Here is a 24,935-nt window from a genome sequence, read left to right on the forward strand (position 1 = left end):
AGAGCCCTATTCCTGGCACACTTGCTTTATTTTAAAGAAGCAAACATTATTCATTTATATAGTGCCATTCATGACCTCCCAACACCCATAAGTGCTTTACAGCCAATGAAGTACTTTTGAAGTGTAGTCACTGTTGGAGGAAATGCAACAGCCAATGTGCGCACAGCAAGCTCCCACAAACAACAATGAGATCATGACCAGGAAATCAATTTTTAGTGGTGTTAGTTGAAAGATAAATATTGGCCAGGATCCTGGGGGTAAATCCCCTGTCTTCTTTCAATAGTGCCATGGAATCATTTACATCTATCTGCAAAGGCTGACTGCACCTTGGTTTAATGTTTCATCTGACAGTACAACACTCCTTCAGTACTGCATTTGAAGTGTCAGCCTAGGTTATGGACTGAGGTCTCTGGAGTGGGTCTTGGGAACATAGGAGCAGGCTATTCAGCCCCTTGATCCTATGCTGCCATTCAATTAGATCATGGCTGTTTTGCACCTTAACTCCATCTGCTGGTCTTGGTTTTGTAACCCTTAATATCCTTGTCTAACAGAAACCTACAACCTTCAGAAGCAAAGGTGCTTCTATTGAGCCAAAGCTGATACCTTTTCTACAAACTGCAGAAGTCTTTTGATGAAGGAAGAATCAAGTTGCATTTATATAGCACCTCTCCTATCTTCAGGATGGTCTAATGCACCTTACCTCCAATGAAGTATTTTTAAAATGGAATCTTTATGTGCCATATATGGCAGTCCATTTGTGCCGTTACGATACCATGAGCAACACTGAGATAAATGACATGATATTGTGTTTTTGTAATGTTAGTTGAGGCATTAAAGTTGATCAGGACGCCGGAAAAACTCCTCCACTTTTCTTTGAAAAACGGCGGCAAATCTTTTACATCCACCTGAACGGATAAAGGGGCCTTGGCTTTGTGTCCCATCTGAAAGACAACAGTTCTGACAATGTAGTACTCCCTCAGTGTTGCACTGAAGTGTCAGCTTAGACCCGAGTCCTTAAGGCCTGTGGTGTGGCTTAAACCAAGACCTGTTAACCCAGAGGCAAGATTACCAATGTGCAGAGGAGGAATATACAGCACCTTCCATCTCCTGTGTGTCTGTTAGAAAAGACCAATTGGAGAAACTGAGGCCTGAGCCGGAATTTTACTGGCAAGAGTGAAGTCCTGATGTCAGGACAAAATGTGCGTCCCGAGCTTGCACCAGGAGGCTACTTTACCAGCAGCGGCCAATTAAGAGGCTGCCCCAGGACCACTGCCCAGTTGAGGACGGCAAGATGCCGGCTCAGTCAGAGGGCGGGTGGCTCTGTCGTTTATGCAGCGCCACTTGATAGGCTGCAGGGAGAAGGAAAGAGTGCCTCCATATTGAGGCACCCTCGAAGGGACAGAAATAATGTTTTTTAATGTGCCGGGGCCAGGTTGGCAGGCCCCTAGCGATCAAAGGAGTGAACCCTCCAGCAGCGGTATCGGAGCCACGGGGGCAGCCATTGCTGCCAGGGGGCCTCTCCGTGGGCCATTAGGCGCCCAGAAGGAAAGGCCTTCCTCCCAACCCCCAGTTGGGGGCCGTTCCAATGCTGGTAAAATGCTGGCGGGGTTTGTAAAAATGCTTGTCAACAGACCAATTAATTGACCGCCCGCATCCGATCGGCAGCGGCTTAGTCGCTGCTGCTCCCACTTCTGGAAGTATCCTGTGGTGGCAGGAAGATGTTGGCCTTCCCTCCCGATGCTTTCTGCCGCCATTTTACCACCCACCCCACCTCCCAGCCCGACTGCAGTGAGCTGGTAAAATACCGACTATAGTGTTCTGCTCATGTGTCTCCATTTTCTAAATTGCCTTTCAGCATTCTTTTCGACGTGGCCTTGCACAATATATAGAGATAGGACAACAGCAAAAGTAGGTAGGTTTGATGTCACCATGGCTCCCTCCCCCGCCTCAAAACAAGAACAATTTGCATTTATATCGCACCTTTTAATGTAGTAAAATGTCCTAAGGTGTTACACGAGCATTATCAAGCAAAGTTTGACACAGAGCATAAAAATCAGAAATATAAAAGCACTCCGTGCAGCAGTCATTTCTTTCTGTGCACTTCTTTAATGAGAAATGTAGTGCTGCGTGTGTGTGCACTGCAAGGCAGTTCAGAATTCCTGCCTTGTTTGAATTAGTCCTGAGTGATCTGTGAATACAAATATTTTCTCTGTGTGTTGAGACTTATCTGGAAAGCTTTCCTTGCTTAATGTGGAGTGGTGAAATGACCTTTTTGATCTTGTAATCCCATTGCAGTTCATTTTAATTTTTTCTTGTGTAAGTCAGTTATTCCTACTTCTGTTGTACAGGCAATAATGAAAGCTATCTCATATTATTCCATTCTTCTGACCATGTCTCTTCCTCTCACCGTTTTAGTTCATCACTTGAGAGCAATAGCATGTCTGTAGCCAAATTGAAATCATTTAGGGCTTAGCTTAATTTCATGCTTTTTACTTTTTTAAAAAGGGGGCTTCTGGTTGCAGATGTGCCTATGTTTTACTGCATCTCTTCCTCCATCTCTCTATGTCTATCTCCCCCAAACTCCCCATCTCACTACCTCATTGTTAGAAATTAATATTTCTCTCTTCCCTTCACATTGACCTTATTTACCGAAAAATGCAAGTGAGGAAAGTAACTGGTTTCACAATACAACCAATTTAAAAAAAAAATTATAGTAAGATTACATGAAAAGGCAGTCCTTTTCTCTCCTCCTATCCCTTTTATCTACTTTTATCTCTTATTTTCCTATTTGTTCTCTCTCTCTTTTACAACCTTTATGATGGTACAAACTGCTTCACCATCATTGAGGTGCTTTTTAAGTGTAGTCACTTCTGCAATGTAGGGGAAATGCAACAGGCAATTTGCACACAGCAATATGCCACCAGCAGAAATTAGTTAAATGACCAGGTAATCTGCTTTAGTGGTGGTGAGACCACCAGCTCTTTATTGAAAGATGCTATGGGATTCTTTACACCTACCTGAGAGGGCAGATGGGACCGCGGTTTAACATTGTATCTGAAAGACAACACCTCCGACAATACAGGGCACCCTCAGTGCTACAGTGGAGTGTCATTAGATTGTGTGTCTGAATCCATGATCTTCTGAATCAGATGTGAGAGTGCTACCACTGAACCAAGGCTGACACCTGAGTTCACAATGTTTCAGAATCAATTGTGGCATGAAGAAGAGGTTGGGAGATTAGTGGGGCAGATGGGGGGGGTGGGGTGCACACAGGTGGGTGGGTATAAGTCGTATTACAAAATGACTGAAATCAATTTTAGAGAGACAGCATGGTGTGCATGTGTGTGTATTGTAGCAGGGTGTTTAAGGGCTGTTATGTCAGCCACAGGCTGATTAGGGCTCTGATCCTAGAGGAAGGGTATGACCTCTTTGAAGAACCTTCCCTTTAAGAATAATTGCACCTGGAATGGGAACACCTAGAGTGGCAGGAGACTTGGCCCAGCCAGCTAAGTGTAAGAGGGAAGGTTCAAGAGAAGTAGGCTCTGAGAGAGGTTGGGAGTTGAAGAGATAAAGATGTGTGTATTACTGTGTGTAATAAAAACAGGAGGTGCTGGAAATATTCAGCAGGTCTGGCAGCATGTGTGGAGAGAGAAAAGTAGGAGTATTTCCAGCACTTTGTTTTTATTTCAGATTTCCAGCATCCACAGTATTTTGTTTTTATTTTAGATGTACTGTGCGGTCTTGCTTTGTAACGTGCGTTAAAAGGTGTTTGGAACTTGGATTGTTGAAGGACTACAGTTTGTAAGGAAAAGGAGGCTCTGAGACAGTCGGATGACTCCGTTACAGTATATATCTGTACTCTTGTGCTGATAATGAGGTGTGATGGAGGAATGTACCCTAACCTGGATAGTGGCATTGATTAGCAGTATTCATTACATTGAACTGGAACATCTTGCAGCCTAAAAATAAAGTACATACAGAGTCTTCTAAATCTGGTTGGTTATCCTATTCTCTCCATGATATCAGGGCTCTGCTAATCTCTGAGTGATCGAGGTAGGTCTCCTCTTCATAAGCTGCCCATTGAAACACTTGGTCTGCATTCATTGAATCGCAGGAGAAACCTGCCTGAGTGGCTTGCGTGAAGTGGGGGTGTGTGGAAATGTGTGTGATATGTTTCTACTCAATATTGCAGCACTTTGGTGCTTCAGTGTAATGCGTAGTAGCATTGTCTTGTCTTCCTGCAGATTTTAAAGAGGAAGCTGTAGAGTGGCCAGGATGAAATAATTCCTCCTTTCCCACTTGCAGAACTGCGCTCCCTGTCATCTATCCTCTTTTCTTTAATCTGTGATTAAATGTCACTTTATGTTGCACTGTTGCTGCCACTGAGCGGCTGGTTCATAAATGATGGAACATCAGTGCTGTGTGGATCCAACTTATTTTCAACACGTTGCATGTTACAAGTCTCCAAGTACATTGTCGCTTGTCGTGTGTTGCAGTAGCTGCTGACCTCTTGTTCCTTAAGCAGCTATTAAATGAATTGTGCACTGTCAGTTGAAGAGCAGTACACTAAGTCCAGGTGGTGCAGTGCAGTAGTTCTTCAGATCCTCTCCAGATGTGTCCTATTAATCCCACTGACTTCTATCTGCTATTTCACTTCAGTTTAATATAGCAGTTTTTCCTTGAACAAAAAATGTGCATTTCTTTGGATATAAAGAGGAAAATGTACTGAACCTGAGGCAAAATACTAATTTGTTCATTGTTTTTTGTGACATGATAGAACCTGCTCCAGTTAAGGTTACTCAAAACCTGTTTTTTTCAAATGGGATGGGGATAGCAGTGATGTGTTGCCTTGAGATGATTTCGATGAAGACTCTGCATGTTGCTTGCACCCCTTCACAATTCCCAGCTTCGTTCAGCTGGCAAGTGTTAGCATACCAGCTTACACATTTGGGGCTGGGTTTCGTTCTCAGCCCGACGTAGTGTTTGGGGGGTGGGGGGGGGGGTGCGGTGCGGAGAATCAGAGCAGCAGCAGCAGCCATCATGGAACCCAACGCTGGGGTGCCAGGCCCGATCTTCCCGGGGGCGGGATAGGCCAATGACTGCCTTCCTGCCCAGAGGCCAGTTGAAGCCAGTAAGTGGCCTATTAATGGCCAATTAAGGACCTCCTTTGGGGGGGGGGGGGTGTCCCTCCAATTTGTGGCCCATGAAGGACCCCCACTTGGAACCAATTCATCCCCCCCAAGACCCCCCATCCCCCTGGATTGAACACCCAACCTCCACCCCTTTGTTGGGGCCTACCAGACTGGCCCCGGCGACCCCACTTCACTTACTTACCTCTGTTCCGGGGTTCCAATGCTGGGCCTGGGTATGAGGCCTCTGCAGTACCGCCAGTGGCCACCGCTCCCAGTAGCGCTGCCAGCCCTCTGATTGGCTGGCAGCTTTGGGGGTAGGGTCCCCATCCCTATTAAGTCTTTAAAGGGACAGGGATCCTTAATATTTCACCCCAAAAGACTGGAAGATCGCTCTTGGGTGGGGGGCAGTGCTGAAATAATGCAGAGATGGGGATCCCTCGCCTTTTCGGACCGGCATGGGGAGCCCAGCCTCCTGCACAAAATCCAGCCCTTGGTGTCAGGAAGGCAGTAAATCTCAATCCTAATTGACATCCGTGTAATTGCAATCCCAGGTCTGTGCCAAGTGACCTCATCCCAGCCCACGCAGCGCATGGAGTGCTACAGTTGGCTTCAGAGAGTGGAAACATCTGCCAGGGTTACCATTCCTGATTTTACTATCCTTCAGTCCCTGTTGGCTAGTGCACACATACTATTGACTGCGTAAAGGATCAAGAGTAGCTGTGTTGCATTGTCAGACACCCTTTGTCTCAGGGTTTTGCCTCAGCTCTTGGGGCAGTAATAGTCACCTTGGGACACACACTGCAGGGCTTTTGTCACCTGTAACCCCTTTCAAAGCTTTCAGGGGCAGGATAATGAGGGAGGGGCAAAGAGAAAACTGAGGTGAAAACTGGTGCTTTCATACACAGTTTAAAAGATGCAGTCAGCTTCTATTATAAAGAACCTAGTTTTGTAACAATCTTGTCTCTATCTGCTCTCACCTTTAAGTCACTTGCAACTCTGTTGAAGTCAATGTGGCTCAGTGGTTTTAAAACTTAATTTTAAGCAGGGGAACTCCCTGCAAAGATTGGTTCACTCCCGGGGGAAAGCCCTTTCATAGCTCCTTATCAGCTGCCCAGAGGGTAGCAGTCCTATCTTCTACATAAAAAGCTGATTAGTTGTATAGCAATAGATATAACTATGCTGATAACGAGAAGCACAGAAATCTAATAAATGCAGCATTTCCTCACAGCTCCTCCAGAGTTCAGGGACCCCAGATTAAAAGCCGATGATTTACGAGCCTATTTCCCCCGCCATCTGTAAAATACTGTCGATACTTTTTCCACAAATTGTATACCAGTAAATAAGACAGGAACAAATCTTGCTTTTATTAATTAATAGTTCATAAGAACCAGTAAAACAAAGGTAAGTGTTGTGAACTGTTAATGAAAACTAAGGCAGCTATTTGATTAACCAAAAGGCTTCTGGTAAAGGGGATAGCAGACAATTGTGGTTGTAATGGGAAAAGCTGTTCCAGCTCCTCTAAGAGTCAGAGGACCATCAGTGACTGTATTAGGCCATTGAAAGATACTTGAGGACAGCTTAGAAAGGACTCAATGTATGGCAGAGATGCCAAACGAATACTTTGCATTGGTCTTTACTCTTGAAGGTGATGCCCAACTAACCACGTTAAGTGTGGGGGAGTCCAAAACTAAGGGGCCATAGCAAGGAATTCAAGAGCAACTTCTTTATGTATAGTGTGTGTAAGATGTGGAACCTGTTACCGCTTGGGGTAGTTGAGCTGGATTGCATAGACACTTTTAAGGGGAAGCTAGATGATTACATGAGGGAGAAAGGAATAAAAGAGTATTTAAATAGAGGGAGATGGATTAAGGTAGAAGGAGGACCATATGAAGCATAGACAGCTATTAGATATATAACGGGGCTGTTTTCTTTGAACAGAGGACCTTTCTTGGGAGATTTAATTGAGGTGTATAAAATTATGAAGGGACAAAATACACTAGACAGGAAGATCCAGTTTCCCTTCGTGGAGAAGTCAATAAACCAGGGAGCATAGATTTAAAGTAATTGATAGAAGGATTAGAGGGAAGTTGAGGGATAATTGTTTCACCCAGGGGGTAATGGGGGTCTGAAACACGCTGCCTGAAAGCGTGGTGGAGGCAGAAACCCTCATTACATTTAAAAAGTGCTTGGCTATGCATTTGAGGTGCTGGAGCTGAAAAGTGGGAGTCAGCCGGATAGCTCTTTTAGCCAGCACAGACCTGATGGGCCAAATGGCCTCCTGTGATCTATATATTCTGTGTTTTTATAAACCTGTTGGGCCAAATGGTCTTTTTCACTGCTGGAAAATTGGATGTAATTTTTCCTGCCAAGTGCCATCAGAACTTCCTGTTTGTAATTGTAGCACAAAACAAGGTGAAACAGGAGATGGGTTCAAGCACACGGTGATGAAAGAGCATGTCAGGAGATGAGCTCATATCTATGATGAGATCCATCCCTTCCTGCCTTCTGTTAATGACATGAGTTTTTAATAAAGTTTATACTTGAGACTCTTACAGTAAGGAAGTTATTAATGGCTGGCAGGGGGTCAAGGGCCCTTGTTATTTCTCATATGCATAATTACAGTCATAGAGTTATACAGCACAGAAACAGGCCCTTCAGCCCATCGTGTCTGTGCCAGCCATCAAGCACCTAACTATTTATTCTAATCCAGTTTTCCAGCACTTGACCCATAGCCTTCTATGCTATGGTGTTTCAAGTGCTCATCTAAATATTTCTTAAATGTTGTAAGGGTTCCTGCCTCTACCACCCCTACAGGCAGTGTGTTCCAGATTCCAACCACCCTCTGGGTGAAAATTGTTTTCCTCAAATCCCCTCTAAACCTCCTGCCCCTTACTTTAAACCTATGCCCTCTGGTTATTGAACCCTCCGCGAGGGGAAAAAGTTTCTTCCTATTTAACCTATCAATGCCCCTCATAATGTTGTAAATCTCAATCAGGTCCCCCCTCAACCTTCTCTGTTCTAAGGAAAACAACCCTACCTTATCCAGTCTCTCTTCATAGCTGAAATGCTCCAGCCCAGGCGACATCCTGGTGAATTTCCTCTGCATCCTCTCCATTGCAATCACATCCTTCCTATAATGTGGTGACCAGAACTGTACACAGTACTCCAGCTGTGGCTTAACTAGCGTTTCATACAGCTCCATCATAACCTCCCTGCTCTTATATTCCATGCCTCGGCTAATAAAGGCAAATGTTCCATATGCCTTCCTAACCACCTTATCTACCTGTGCTGCTGCTTTCAGTGACCTATGGACAAGTACACCAAGGTCCCTCTGACCCTCTGTACTTCCTAGGGTCCTACCACCCATAGTATATTCCCTTGCCTTGTTAGTCCTCCCAAAATGCATCACCTCACACTTCTCAGGATTAAGTTCCATTTGCCACTGCTCTGCCCATCTATGTCGTCCTGTAATCTAAGGCTTTCCTCTTCACTATTAACGACATCACCAATTTTCGTGTCATCTGCGAGCTTACCGTTCATACCTCCAAATGGAAAATTCCATCACAGCACCTTGTCCTTGATATGGTTGTGACAATAAAGGAAATGATATTTAAAAGTAAATTTTTATGTTGTTGGCCGAGCTGAAACACTTCTGTTTCTCAACCTCCACCATGAAACTGATACAGGGAAGATCCATGGCCAGAAACCTAGTGCAAACCATGGCTGTTTCCACAGTGTGTCTGAATCTGAAAAGTAAGCAGCCAATTAGGGTATCAAAAGTGTGTGTAATCATCTGAACAAGAATATGTGTTCGAATGGGGATCTTGGCAGGAACTCTTCAGACCTTCAACAGCTTTCATTTATATTGCACCTTTAGAATAGTAAAACATCCCAAGGTGCTTCACAGGAGCGTTAACAGACAAAATTTGACACTGAGTCATGTATGGAGATAGTCGGACCGATGACCAAAAACTTGGTTAAAGAAGTATGTTTTAAGGCGCATCTTAAAGGAGGCGAGAAAGACCGAGTTAGAGAGAGGTTTAATGAGGGAATTACAGAGCTTAGGGCCTAGATATCTGAAAGCACAGCTGCCAATGGTGGAGTGCTGAACATATGGGCACTGCAAGGCGTCAGAATTGGAGGAATGCAGAGATCTCGGAGGGTTGTAAGCAATGTTTCCCTCTCAGCTGCGCGGCCGTGCAGCACCCCGAAAGTTTCTGCGCAGGCCACGCACAAGTCAGCCTGCTTTAATTACCATGCAAAAAAATTTAAAGGGCCCAGGCACTTATATCATCCATGCACAAAAAAAGAATTATAAGGTATGTTTGTTGTGGGGCTGGAGGAGGTTACAGAGCTGGAAGGAGTGAGGCCATGGAGGGATTTGAAATCAAGGTTGAGAATTTTAAAATCCATATGTTGTTTAGAATTTCAAGTAATATTCAAGGGGATTGATTTGATGGTGCTGAGAATGATTAGTACAGAAAGGGTTAAGTATTTGGGTTATGACCAAGGTGAAGTCAGCATGATCTTCCTGAAGACCCATCTAATAGAAGGATATATAATGTGTATGAGGGCCCAGCATATTATATGGAAAATCAGTGTGAAAACGGAGGAGTGGACCAGTTTGGGATGGTTGCTTACCTTTTTTGGGTGTGATGTCCGATCTGTAATAACTGCAATGAATGTGTGGTGCCGTTAGACTCCAGAGGATTCCCTGAAGGCAATGCTGTTCCTTTTGTACTGCTCATAGTATTGTGTCTGTAACACTCAGTACTGTTATTTGCTCCATAAAGAGTTGGGACGCTATAGTCTTTCCAGTGTAAGGTACAGTACCGCCCCCTGTGTGCTCCTGTTTGTGAACAATGGAAGATCCAGGATCTATTGAAAAATTCATCAACATTTCAGGTGCATTTTCCTGCTGACTAACAGGAGAGAAGGAAATGAGCTGGTGTGAGTTCCCCCTGTGATGCTGTTACTCAATGGTTACAAGCCCCTGGCCAAAATATTATCCGACAAATCATTCACTCATTTGGACACAGTGTTGAGCAGACTGTGTTCCAAAGGCCGTACAGATCAAGATGTAATGTTCAGTGCGTCAGTGGATTGTTGCTGAGTCCTGCAGAAACCTCGACTCTACATATTTTTCAAAAAGGAAGTATCTGCAAGAATTTTGTTTTTCAGTTATACTTCTGAATTTTGATGTTGTCGAAGTCAGCTGCTACAGCATTGGAACCACCTGAGGTGTCAATCCTTGCTTGGGTACACTTTCATATCCACCAGCAACCCTCCAATACTGCACACGAGTGACCATCCTTTATCTGTTAGTCTATAAAATGATTGTTGTCAGGCTATTTGGCTGACGAGGGCATCACAGCCTAACTCGAACCTTTCCTCCTGCAATGTCCACGGACATGTGTTTTCCAGTAGGGATAATGATCAGGGACAGAAACCTGAAATTACTTTTTCTCTTTCCCTCCCCCTCCTTTCCCTGATCAAGGAATACACATGCCAATTATCACCCCGAAAGTCACCCCAACTGAGACCAGCCTGACTCTCCACAGACTATGAATCAAACTTTTGGCCATCCTGGCTGGTCACAGTAACCCACCATATTAAAGTCTCCATGTGTGCCACTGCCAAATATATGTATGTTTAGGGTCCGCAATTGTTAATGTAGTCTCGGGGGTAGGCAGGAAAGTGGAGTTGAGTCTACAAACAGATCAGCCATGATCTTATAGCATGGTGGAGCAGGCTCAAGGGGTCAAATAGCTTACTCCTGCTCCTAGTTCATATATTTGTATGTTCGTATGATCCTGTCTCCTACATGGCAAAAAGGGTATTTACTTAAAACCCTAAGAAAAAAAACACCAAGCTTAATGTCTACACATAACATTGGCTCCCACTTTCCCCAGGTATTCTGTCAGAAAAGTAACTTATAATGACATGGAAAGGCCAAAGAAACCAATCTGACTCCACACTTGTCTATGGTGCTGCATGTCTGGGAGGGAGCAGCCCTGCTTTAATGCTCCTTTATTTTAACTGAGCAAGCCCCAATGCAAATAGCATTAGACTAACACTCTTCCATAACCTATCTCTCCACTAACTCATTTTGTATCTTTATGGTGACCACATAGAGAAACTAAAAACCGGTTTACAGGCATGCACCAATTGACCTGTTGTATTCACAATGTCAGCATTACAGGGGACGTAATGTTGGCTTCCTTTGCTTCTTTGATCAATAGCCATTTTAGACAAAACTTGCTGTGAACTGTCTGCTAGTTCTTTATATACATCACCTTTTTTATCCTGCTGTTTTTAACCTTGGCAGTGTTCTGCACTCTAGGGCTTGCCATTTACCTAAGTTTCTCCAGTCATTTTCCAGTTGGAAATGGGCCAATTTGCAAGTTAATGGCACTGTGTAATAGTTTAATGTATGTCTCCATGTAGTGTGATACTTGAATAAGTTTTTGTATTCTAATAGACTACAGTGAATAACTTTTTATTGCAGCTGATCTGGACCAGCCCTGCTGTCTGTAAAATGTGATTCTGTTAGGGACATTAGGTCATATTAAGTCACCTCCTGTATAGGAGCCGCACATCCGTAGCCATAGCAATACTTGCCAAATCTGGAAACCCTAATGAAATACACTGCCCATGATTAATGCTGATAAAAAACAGATTGCTTTATTCCCTTTCACTCTTACTCTGGGCTTGCATTGTTCCCCAGGACGAGATAGGTTGTTAAGTTCCTCTATCGAGTGCTGTAGAGCTCAGCTCCTCCTCCTGTATGAGCTCATTTACATTGTGTTATACTCATCACTGCTCAGTTTGATTCAGTGCTAGCATTCTGAGTCGAAGGTCATGTGTTCGAAGCCCAGCGATGCTGTCTATTGGAGTTTAAACAAAAGGCTCTGTCTCCTTGTTCAGGTGGATATAAAGATTCCATGGTTCTATTCAAAGTTATTCCAGTGTTCTCTCAATCAACACCACTATAAGCAGATTAACATGGTCATTTATAGTTTCCATAACCTCACTGTTGCTCTCCTCTTCAAAACCATTCTCAAAAGACCCGCACTTGATCCATCTGTCCTCCCCCAACTACTGCCCCACCTGCAACTTCCTTTTCCCCTGTCAGGTCCTCAAAAATGTCATTGCTTCCTAGCCCTGTGTTTACCTCTTCTACTACTTCCTCTTCACTGTATTTTTGTTGCTGCTCACCGCACTGAGACAACCCTGGTCAATCAACGATGCCAGTGATGCCCTCTTTGACAGCAGTGTGTTATCCCTCTTCAGTCTCTCTGGTATTCAATGCATTTGGCCATCACATCTTCCTTAGTGCCTCCTCCATAGGCCTACTATTGCATATTTCCAACCAGAGCATCTTCAGCCTTGGCTGCTGCTTCCACCCCTACATGGCCACCTCTAGAGTTCTGTGAGGATCCATTCTTGCTCCTCCTCTTCCTCCACCAGTATGTTGCTGCGCAGTGTCATCATCTGATAATTTATGAATGAATCAGAGCTTCCTCCAGTTGATGATCAGCAAGGCCAAAGACCTTTGGTACGTCATGCTTGCTACTGACTTGATTGGACTCCCTGGCTACTCAATTAGGCTGTACGCAACCCCAACTCCCTGTTCTGTTCAGAATGAAGCTTCAAACATAATATTCCATCCACTGCGAAGGCCACTTACCTTCACCTTTGCAGAATCATCCAATTCTGCCCCTACTTTGCCCTTTTCTAGCCCTTCACTTCTAGGCTTGATTTCTCCATGAACATCTTTGGCAGCTTCCCAACCTCCGCTCTTCATAAATTCGAAGTTGTACAAAATTCTGCCGCCTGCTTTCTGTCCTGTCCTAAGCCCTGTTTGCTGATCACACCTATGGCCACTGACCTACACTGGCTCCTTGTTCTCCCAGCTGATCAAAGTTAAAATCCTGTTCCTTGCAGCCCTGCACTCATTCCCACATCCTCCAATCTTCTGACACCAGCCATCTGTGCCTCCCTACCTCTACTTCAGCACCTGTGGCAGAGCTGTTAGCTGCTTTGGCCATGCTCCAGGACAGACAAACACAGTCTGCAACAAATGCTGATTTAATGGGATAAGTGTCTAACACATCTAACCTAGTTAAAGCTGCTATACGGGACCATCAGTGTGTGGTGTTCTGAGCAGTTTGGCTATCATTTATACTGTATCTGTGCATTGATTTGATTACAAATGAGCCATTTAAAAAATACTCCCCCAATCCTTCCCCACCCCACTGCCCAAACAAAGGAGCTTGCTCTGATATGAGCTGCTGAATGTTTTAATCAAGGCAATGGGCCAGATATTGCATTAAATATACTGGTGAGGTTATCAGTGCTCACCTCTATGATAGAGAAAATCCGATGCAATTTCCAGCATCTGCACATGCACAGTTAAATGTGGAAATCCAAAAGTTGCTGCCGTAACATGTTTGCCAATAGAGACGGTACTGGAATGCATGCAATGATGTTAGGTTGGGGTACTTGCCCACTAATTCTACACTAAAGACGGCAAAATTTTAGACTTGGTGCATTCAGGTGTAAGTGAGTTTTAAGTGATAATTACTGCCAAACAATCTCTCTGGTCCTGAAAATTTAATTTTACAAGTGTGGCATCTCATTCCTTCAGAAGTTAATTAGTGTTGCAGACTTTTTTTAAAAATATATATATATTTGATTTTTTCTGTATCTTGTTTCTATTTTCTCTTGTATCTCTCTTAGTCCTATCTGTATTTCCCGATTTTTATTTTGCTTATTGTACATGATTTAAATCTAGTTTATGTTTCCTGCTTTAAAATTCCTGGTTTAGACTCTGCGTATCTCTGAAGATTCTTCAGTCTGATTGGTTGAAGCCCCTCTGAAGAGGGCACCACACTGGATCAGCCACCAGATTAGAGCAAGCCTATACTTAAAAGCCCATAAAACTTTGTGGGCAGCTGTCAACGAGATAAATGATTAGTAGCATTCCTTCCCCACTGGCTGCAAAATCCATAGCATTTTCTGTAGTTTTATTGGTCAACTGTTTAAAATACTGTGCCATCTCTGTTCACCATAACGGGAGGGGCATTCTATTCCCTCCACCTCCAGCCTGTCGATAATGGAAATTGCTGGATAATTGAGGGACTCCGAATCTTAGTCTATATGGTACAGCAATATCCTAAAACAGAAGTGAATAAAATACAAATAACAAATATAAAATTGTCTGTACTGTGTTAGTGTGTTCACAGTTGAATTCTGGAATGTGAAGAAACATTCCATGGTTTCCCTTGCACACCGAGACTGGCGCTGGCTGCTCCCAATAACTGTCAGTGGTACTTTGAACCAGATAGTAGGAAGCGGACTGTTCATATCTACGCTCTCTTTCTCTCCACTTAAATTCTCTGTAACTTAAAAAAAAAAGCTGATGTACCCTGACTGAACAGGAAGGGCAGGGATTGGGATATAGTCCACAGTGGCAGCTGTACAGTGTTTTTGTAACTTGCTGAAACAGGGACACTTTCTCTGCAGGTTGCTCTGCTGGAATTCTGTCATAATCTGGTCACTCACAGTGGAGACGACACAGTAAATGCATTGATATCCTGGATGTGGATGCTGCTCTGTGTTAAGAGTTATCCAATAGTGCGGTCAACTTTGACGTTGATCTGCTGTCTCATGGGACCAGTGCATTTGAACCCTTGTCCTTTCTGATGGCACGACCCCTGTTAACCATACAACTCTGTGAACTTGTTTATTGCTGAACTCCTGTTGTAATACTTCCACGGATTCTGTTAAGGTTGTCATAGAAAAGTAGCTCAAGGAAAGTTTAAGCAGTCCAGTAAGTTAGACCTGTGTTTTAAAACTACAATCGTTGGTGAATAATGGAGTCCTTTTTGAAATCTAATTAGAGACTGAAATGTAATTTCTGTTTAAAATCTCGACATTTTATAAAGTCAAATCCAAAACTTATTTCACTTTTTTAAATACTCGTTTTCCTTTTATTTTTAATTCCTCCTCTCAAAGTCCCTGCATAACCCCCGGGCCGCTTCATCAGGAGACGAGACTGAAATGAGGGGAATGCTTGGGTTCATACATGACCTTCAAAATGGGATGTTCCTGGGATGAATTACTGGGATGTGCAAAATTGAGCATTGTTAGTGCACAAATGCTAGTCCCAAACTAGCTTGGAATCCCTGTACCTGTATACCATTCATTGTCTGTCCATACTCTTTAACTCTGCACATAATGTGGTAAACATTTTGCCATGCACATTGCTTGTGTAAGGAGAACAGTGCTGGATTGACATTTACTTAGCCATTTGCTAGCAGATAATCAACACACATGGTTATGGAACAAATTGCTCAGTTTGTAAGCCAGTGCCACAGTGACCTTTTTGCTGCACAAATTATAATGCAGTAGAGTCTTGATCTATCCAAATAAAATCTCAATCTATCCAACTAATGTTGTAGCTGCCTCTGGCGCAACCTGCTCTGGTCAGCTCTCCAGCAGGTCTCCTGCTCTCTTAGGCACTGTAAGTATCTGCTCTTTGTTTATAGCTAGCTTGGCTTGCATGCTAGAAATTTGGTGGCAATGCTGGTCTGCCATTTTTCCCCTCTTAGATTCCCAGTCAGCGCTGCTGTTATCTTTGCTGCTGGGTATTCCCTGTTTGAATTTGGCAGACCCAGCAGCATGGGAAATGATTGCTGCCTCATTATCATTCCAAGTAGCACAGGGGCTTCCACATTAAAATGGATTAAAGTGGAGTAGAAAGGAATCACGTTGTCTGCTCCGCGTGCTAACTGGAGATTACTGGGCTGAGAGTGGCAGACCAGCGCTGGGGGCGCTACCACTGAATTTCCAGCACTGGCTGGTTGAGGCTGGCTAGACAGTCGAGGAGCTGACTCGGTGCATCAAAGTCTTGGTTTATTCAAATTTTAACCTGTCTCGGGATATCATTATGTCAGGACTCCACTGGGTATCTTTTAGGGAGCTGGTTGAAAGGATTTAATAGGGTAGATAGAACGAAACCATTTCCTGTTGTGGGAGCATCAAGAACGAGGGGGATTATCCTTAAAATTAGAGCGAGACCATTCAGGAGTGATGTCGGGAAGTGTTCTTCTCGGAAAGGGTAGTGGAAATCCGGAACTGCTCCTTTAAGAGCTGTTGTCGCTAGCTCAATTGAAAAATTCAAAACTGAGATTGATAGATTTTTGTTAGACAAGGGTGTTAACAGTTACAAACCAAGGTGGGTAGTTGGAATTAAGATGCAGTTACGCCATGACCTAATTGAATGGTGGTACAGGCTCGAGGGGCTGAATGGATTACTCCTGTTCTAATGTTCCTATGAAACAAGATGGGAGGGGAAGGATTCCGACATCCATGCTCCTGATAAAATACTGCTGCAGCTGAGCTGGAGAGTGCAAGGAACTTTGCAGAGATCCCTACCTGTGGGTTTATGCTGTCGTTGCTTTTTGACCTTCTTTGTCTGCAGTTCTGGGCATAGACCAGATGCAAAACAAATCCATTTTGGCTCTCAGGAGTGCACCATGAGGGAATGAAAGAAGTCATTGCCATGTTTTATCCTTGTTTTTCTCTGTCAGGTGCACTCGGTCAAGTGTTATTTTTCCAACATGGTCTAATTTAGCCATAACCCCCAATATGTTATTTATATATGATGGTCTGATGTAAAATGGAGGTATGATTTTCTTTTTCCTTTTGAAAGCTATAGTCTCCACTGTTCAGGGAGAAATATTCTGAACAGGCAGTTGCTCATAAACAGTATTCCCAGAAAAGGGGGGTCAGCCACTGCATGATGCGCTTTATCCTTCATCTTTCCCAGACCCTGCAGGCTGTAACAGTAACGTGCCGATATAAGCATGATTATACTGACACTTGTTTTATCAAATCTATATTTCTGAAAATGCAGTTTTAAAAAGTGCAACAACATGAAAATCATAATAAACTCGCACATCTCGTGAACAGGCTGATACTGCGTTACTGGTTTGAAGAGGTAAGCAGTATTTAACTGCTGCAGTAGACATCTAGCTGATTACAACCTCCACTTATAATTGTACTGACTATGCTGTCAATCTGCAGTCTTCATTTCGATGTGGGCCAAACCCTTTTTCCCAGGGACAGTTAGTATAGTTTTTTTTGGCCTTCCTTGGATGATGCGTGTGTACATTTGGAGGCAAACTACAAGAGAAGGCCTCTCTGGGTCTGTCAGACGGATCCTGGGTCTCTGACCTCCTTGCCTGCTGCATTTAAGGCACAGAGATGTCTCTGGTTGCAGGCTGACGCTGGCAGGTCACTGTTAAATAAGTGGTGGTGATGATGTGCCAATGCCGCAGGGACCCAGCTCTGGGCAAGTTTCATTTCACAATAATGGTGCCTTTGGTGCTGCCATGTGCCCTTGTCTGCAAGCTATGGCTAGGCTAAACTCTCAGGCAATTCTGGTTTAACACTGGACCTGTGTAAAATATCTGCTGGTGTTGCAGCCCAAAAATTATTTGAAATTACAAATTTTGAACAACTAGGAAATAAAGTTCTTTGTGGTACTCTTTGTTCTGTGCAATGCACCCGAGAGGTAAATGCATCGACTGTAGACTGAGTGCAAGGGGTTCTACAATTTAAGTGCAGCACCTGTTCTCATTTGAATTGCTGGATTTTCTCTGTGACAGGGAGAAAGGAATAACTATTATCTAAACTTTCTTCTACAGAGGCCTTAACACTATAGGGAAAATATTCATTGAGTGCTTTCAAAATAGTTTCCCACAGCAGCACCCAAGCCAGGAAACAGGAGATACTTGTACTGTAGTCACTGTTCCTAAGATGCATCTGCTTCATAATGACTGAAGCCCATTGGGCTTGTTGGGGCAAAAGAAGGATCACAAACCTGGTTTGGGTTTAATCAAGACAGGGAGGGATCAGGAAGGAATTGGCTGGAATTCATTGACTCCCCTGTCAGTACTTGTGTGGTAATTGATCCATAGTCTGAGGCCCTGAATTTCCTGGTTATTAATTGATGTTGGAAAATGACAGGGAGCCGGGATTAAAAAGGAAGACTTCCTGCAGCTAACCAAAAGGGTAGAGTGAGCTTGATGGGCTGAATGGCCTACTCCAGTTGCTGTGTTTCTTTTGAACTGCCAGTCCCAAAACTTGCAGGTCCTGCGCATTCGGCAGCCAGCTGGCTGGATTCATTAAATCCCAATGCCATGACAACGGATGCCATATGCTGCAAGTTTGCATTGGGTTTGTTGCTGGGCACACAAGAGACGCAAGTTGGGATCTGGCAGTGCAGACACCTCTCCTGAGACCAACGTCTCAGATTGTCTCTGTCTGTCTGTAGGAGGGGCAGGTGGATGGCAGCAGAGGCTGGGGGGAGAACGTTCTACTGGGATGAATGGAAAATGTAACCGTGAGTTTAAATGGATTTCCTTTTAACTGTGAAACTTTATTGGGTGGGAGAGGAGGAAAGAATTATTCATTGGCAGCTGTAAGTCTGGAAAAACATCTGCGGATGTTGATAAGTGCACAGTTCTGCACACAAAAATGACTTGGCTTGTATTAAGATGGGCAGCATCCACAAATGCGGGCCACAGAAATGATGGGGAGGAAGTCTGACATTCAACGCTCTGAGCAGAACCCGTGCTTGTTGATGGTTTAAGTGCAGAGGCTCAGTGATCTAATGGGAAGGAGTACTGATGCTGCCAACAAACCATTCTTCCTTCTCACAACCCCTATCATGTTTTTGTAAATGAAAGGAAATCCACTTCAACAGTCATTGCATTTTACCCAGTTACCTCAAATTGGAGGAAAAAAATTAGAGTTACACAAGCAGCAATGTCCATTTCAATTGAGCAACCAGAATCAAGCTTTTGGGAATCTGATGCTAACAGATTTGATTTGCATTTACAGTGTTTGCTGTTTTTTCACCCCTCCCTCCTGGAGACAGATAATCCAGTGCTATTTGAGTGCGGAGTTCAAATTCTGAGCTTGTTAATAGCCAACTGTGTCTTAATTAATGAGCCAGTGATCCTCCATCTATCTGCAGTTGTGTGAGCTGCTCACCTATAGAATGGCCACACTCAAACGACCAGAACTTTGAATCTGTGCTCAAAACGTTTTTAATACCAATCTTAAAGCCTTTGTATTTGATAGCTGCTGCTTTAACCAGTTATTATAGCCTAAGGATCCCTGTACTGCAGATTCCACAGCACTGAAAGGACCCCAAAAAAGTAAGCACAGTAGTTGTTTTTTAAGTTGCAATGCATTGCCTTATTGTCTGTTGGCTACTCTTCCGGTTAGTTTACTTGAACGTGAGTAGCTGGCATGCTGCTTGGACCTAAAGCTGCTGTCATATTGCACGAGGAATTAATCCACATTGGCCAAGTGACTGTTAAATTTGTCCCGAATTATCGTTTCTAAAGCATGATACTTTCCAGCAGTGGTGACTGGGTAACCAGATGGAATCTTAATTTTTTATTGCATTTTCTTTCCTTGCCAGACTGATAGCTGATGTCAGTACAGCCACTATAATCAGCTAACATGGGACTGATCCTGAGATTCTGTGTGGCTCAGTACCGTGCTGGTTGTCTTATCTACCTGCTGAGCCTTTGGAGCCTGCCTGTACTCTTTCCGACTAATTTAAGTATTTGCTGTGAAGGTTTTGAATTCAGACAAGCAACAGTGAACTTTGCTTATGACGCTATCCTTTCTGTAGCATTCTGCAGCATTTGCTCCCTCTTTCCTAAAACAAAAAGAGACCTTATTTCCTGTGACAGCAGACTGTGCTATACCTGCACTGTCTAAGAGTACAGGAAGTTTGGCTCAGCTGCCAACTTTACATCAATTGCGTGCTTTCTCTTTCTCTCGGTGCAGTTCAGCTGCTGAGGCCAAGGAGTCGCATTTTAGTTCACACCTCCTGTTATAACTTGTTTTTCACAGTATGATTGCTCCCAAGTGGTTTACAAGTTAACTGTGGAAAACCCTTCTGAAAATTTTATTTTTATGATTCAACTAATCTACAAGTATTTTGGCAATGCACAGTGATTCTGCCTTATACTATAAAGGAATTTTTGGGGCCATTTTAACTTACTCCTTTATTTTTCCCTCTTCCACCTTCTGCTTGTCCCTCCGATGTCAAATGCTATTCCCAGATTTGAAGGAAGGCAAGTAAGCTGTTTCCAGCTCTTTGCCGGCACCTCTTCGTCTACCCACTAGGAGGTGTGTGAGTCTGTGTCCTCCAGTTGTCCTTCCCTTCCAAGTCGACAGACATGCTTAAGGGTCATTTACTGTCGCTTTTGGGAATTTTTTGGTCAGTATTTTATCCCACGATGGTTTCCTTACATAATTTTATTTGAACCATTTGGGTGAATAACAAAAAATTCTTTAGTCGTTTGGTAGTATAGAACTTGAGTATTGCTGAAAATAGAGACACGTTGTCGAAACTTTACATCTTGCACTCTTCAGGACAACCCGCAAGCATACCAATGTAAGGGAAAACAACAACTTATACTCTGAGAAGAGAGTGCTGATTGGTTGGCAAGTGAACTCTGGTAGAGTCATTGCCATGGAGAATGCACCAGTTTACGGTGACTGACTATTAACTGCCCATCTTTGTTTGAAATTTAAACCAGGCAGCTTGACTCTGGTCAAGGCATTGCTTTGAGGAATGAACCAGCGAATAGCTGTCACCTATTTTGTGCAGCTGAAACAGGCGCAATGTTTGTACATGTTCTTTCTGTCTGCAAAGAACAGGGCCTTGTGTATTAATATATGTAGCTTCCAGTACGTGCAAATGCGCCACACTGCGAGCTTTACTGACGATCTTAAATTGGTTGTCAGCGTAATACTTATCACACTGATAAGTATTATCACTCAGTAATGAATTTTTACAGAGAAATTCACTTTCCTTTCTGAATGATCTGTGGTGAGAGGTAGTGATGCGAAATTGGTCTTTCTCCAGCAACAAGAGACTGAACAGGTTATTGCGGATCAGACCAGTGCTTGTACAGAGTTACTGGTTGATGACATTCTCCACAGCCAAGCATTGGCCTAGAATTTGCGCTCGGAATAATAGTGAGGCTGTCAGTGCTCAGTTATTTAAGAGTAAACAGGACAGCAACCCCTGGCATCCACATGTGCACAGTTAAACGCAGAAATCAGGAAGTTGCTGTCCAAATTGCCTCCTTCGTTACACCAGTACCTCACTGAGAAACTCGGCACTGAAAGAAATCCATGAAGGGGATGAATTTGTCCTACTTACCCATTAGATAAATTAGCCTTTCTAGCCACTCCAGGCGCTGCTTCACAAACCACTGACCACCTCCAGGCGCGTATCCATTGTCTCTCGAGATAAGAAGGCCCAAAAGAAAGAACCAGTGAACACACAGGAAAAAGTTGTGGTGTGTTCATTCAAGTGCAAGTGAATTTTTCACGGTGTGTTAAGTCTTAATTACTGTCGAGCAAAATTTCTTGCACAGAAATTTACTTTTACAAGTGTGGAGTCTTATTTCTTCAATATTAATCATTTTTAAAAATTCAAATAAATATCTTTTTACTTTGTCTTTATTTCTTTATCGTGCGCTTAATTCCATTTTTCTTTCCCACTCTTTATTTTACTCTCTGTATATGATGTTACATTGAATTAACTATTCTAACTTACATTTCCTGGCTCAGATCCTGCGTGCGTCAGTAAGGATTCTTCAATCTGGTTGAGGAGATGAGCTGCTGTTTGCCCTGTTCACACAGACACCGGGGTGTCCAGTAGAGGCCACCACACTGTTTAGACTGTGATAATCGCAAAATAAAAGCCCATTCTGTGGTCTTGTGTAAGCATAATTAACGGCAAGCACCGTTTGTTTGCCGCTGACCGCCAAATCCAGGCCATTACTGTTCATTCTATCCATATAAAGTTGTTGTTTTCCTTTTTCCTACATGATTATTAGTGAGAGTCACAATTCTCTTGTACAACTTCATCGGTGCTTCATGCATGACACCTCAGGAAGCAAAATTACCACCAACAAGGAAAGTACAGCAATGAATGTTATTCTACTCTTCATGTGTGTGCATGTGTTTCTGTGCATGTTTGCTGAGTGATGGGATTTACAAAGTAGATTGACTCAGGTTTTCACTGAGAGAAAGTGTTTCCTACTAATATGTGCAGCCATTGATGTCTATTAAATAGACAGTAGTTATGCTCAAATATCTAATAAAAATGATTTGTTTATTAATACTGAGAGACAAAGGGAACAAAAACTCCTATTGATGTGGTAAACTTCACAGTGCATCAGCACTATTCATATACAGCTAATAAACAATTTCTTCAGAAAGAAGAAAGCTGGTGATTTATCATTCAACCTCTTGCAGACTATCGAGGGTCATGAGTTATTGAATGAATCTGTGTCCATTAGACAAACTAAATGTGAATTGTAGTGCCAAGTGTGAACAAAGGGTACACATGGTTTTAAAAACAAAATGAAAAAATTCTTATCATTAACTGTGGTATTTCTCAGCACCTACAGTTGTGAATTCCTCTATGAGTAACAGGCACGAGGGACATGGATCACATTAACAAGACAGCATCAGCTCTGCCAGTAAAATAAACACAAACACGCACGCACCCACACACACGCCACCTCCAAGAAAAATGGATGGTTGAGTGCAACCTATCCTGTCAACATTTTGCAGTCGGAAGATCATTCCACTGTTGCCATGGCTGCTTCCCGGCAACAGGTCCCAATTGATAGCATCTGCAAAGCTGTCATATAGAACACTGCTTGTGCATTTAAAAAAGAAAATGGCAACAGCACCAAAGTTACCAAATTAGTGCTATCTCGATAAGCCCAAAATTAGAAGCTGGGGAGGAATTTTATGCTCCCCGCCCTGCCCCCCCCCCCCACCCAACAGCAGGCGTGGAGGCGGGGAGAACATAAAATCAGGTGTGATGGTGGGAGGGGGGAAGGGTTCCGACCACCATCCCGCCTCCACCATATTTTAGTCCGGGGCGGGAAGGTCTGTGAATGGCCTTCCCGCCCCGCCGCCAATTGACACCTTTAAGGGAACAATTAACCCCTAATTAAGGGCCTCCCCACCACAGCCGCAATAAGCTGTGGGGCGGGTGACCCTGTCACCGCAAAGGAAGCACAGCACAAAAAACCATGCAGACTTCTTCCCAGCTTTGTGGGTGGGTAGGTAGGATGGTCCCTCGTTAAAAGGTGCTCAGTGTCTGAACGAGGGACATGGCATTGGGAAGGCGGGGCAGGCTGCTGAGGGCCGCCCCCTTGCCCCTGCTGCTGTTCACCCCGCAGCCTCCACCCCGTGAGACCCCTCCCGCCCTGACCTACCTGAGGCTGCCTCCAGCGACGTTCCTTGGCCTCCCGTACGGTCACCACCAGCAGCAGCCACCGACCTCTGATTGGCCAGCAGCTCTCCAAGGGCGGGACTTCTGGCGATGGGGTCCTAGATCCTATGGCAGGCTTGCCGCTGTCCCCTTAAGTGCCTGATTAGCACTAAATTCGGCGGGCCTTCCTGAGCAGAGGCGACGTGGGGTTCTCAGCATTGGTTTCTTTGAACGTTGAGACCCCACCGCCAGGATAAAATTCCCCTCTTTGAATTAATCTCCAGGCTAGTCACCTGAAACAATGAATAGTTTGGGCCAGGGGTATTCACTAATGTTTTCCTGGCAGCCAAGTTACAGTATGATATTTACTCTTCATTCTTCCCATATTTAGCCATTTACTAAATCTGGTAAATTCCCATCGCAAATTTGCATTTCTGTGAACTATTGGCAGCAGCTCTGAAGGCAGCTAGCATGGATTGTTCCATTCTAGTATGTTTAAATTTTTGAGAGGTTTTCTCTTCTATGTTCTTGCATTTTTAAGATTTATTTTAGAATCAAATTGTACATCCCTTTCTTTTGATGTTGGGTAGCAGCGCTGTTTACCTGTTCATGTACTTGTTAATGTACAGCTGTTGTTTAAATCGTTCTATATTTATTTCCTCCTCCTGTCCAATAATTGGTGATGGAAAATGCAAACTGGGGGCATCTGGACGTCGACATCAAGTGTCAAATGTGCAGTGAGCTGTCATGTTGTACATACTCGAGATTACATTAATGGTGCATTTACTGTATGGGAATGTGTAAATATACGGCTAATATGTGAATTGGTGAAAAAACTGGTGAATGACGATGAGGACTGAGGGAGCATGTAATAGATAATACAGTATCAAAATGGTAAACTATAGTTGTAGGTAAGTTGTTTCTTGGGTCAAACTGAAAGGGGGCAAATTCAGGACCAATGTCCCATAAGAACACCCGGAATGGAACCAAGGATGATTAATAATTTGGACATTCAGGAGCCCATTGGATGCTGCGATCGAGCAGGGTATAGTGGGAGAGGGGAAAGGGGCTGTAGCTTCATCTTTTTGAACAGATGGGCAGAAGGGTCTCACTCTGCTTTCTTCTTGTGTCTATTTATTCAAGATGGCAAGCTGTGGTTATAAATGGATGTAATTGGGAGAGGACAGAGTAAGTCATAAGCCATCTGTGTTGCCAGGTTTGCCTCTAAAGCAGCCAAATACCAACAGAAATGCTTCTCAGCAACAAATGTATTTATTTGCATTTCACTGGATTTAAATAGCAATGTGTAGGCTTGCTATTCAGATTATGCTGAAGAAATCCTGTAACCATCAGGAATGAAAATTCACAGTAGTTTGTAGGTTGCTAAGATGTCGTCTGTTTCCTATCCCCTCCCTTTCCTTTTCCTGAAGGCGATGGCCCATGCTTGGAGTCTTTATCAACAG

General features: G+C 43.6%; 2 protein-coding genes across 10 annotated transcripts in view; both read left to right on the plus strand.

The window, feature by feature from the left end:
- The window catches only part of LOC137373916 (serine/arginine-rich splicing factor 5-like), a 394,211-nt gene that overhangs the window by 166,894 nt on the left and 202,382 nt on the right, over positions 1-24,935 (plus strand). The gene's annotated exons all lie outside the window — the stretch shown is intronic.
- actn1 (actinin, alpha 1) overlaps positions 1-24,935 on the plus strand; it is a 185,772-nt gene that overhangs the window by 84,113 nt on the left and 76,724 nt on the right. The gene's annotated exons all lie outside the window — the stretch shown is intronic.

This window comes from Heterodontus francisci, chromosome 9 (assembly GCF_036365525.1).
Source record: "Heterodontus francisci isolate sHetFra1 chromosome 9, sHetFra1.hap1, whole genome shotgun sequence".
Classification (NCBI taxonomy): domain Eukaryota; kingdom Metazoa; phylum Chordata; class Chondrichthyes; order Heterodontiformes; family Heterodontidae; genus Heterodontus; species Heterodontus francisci.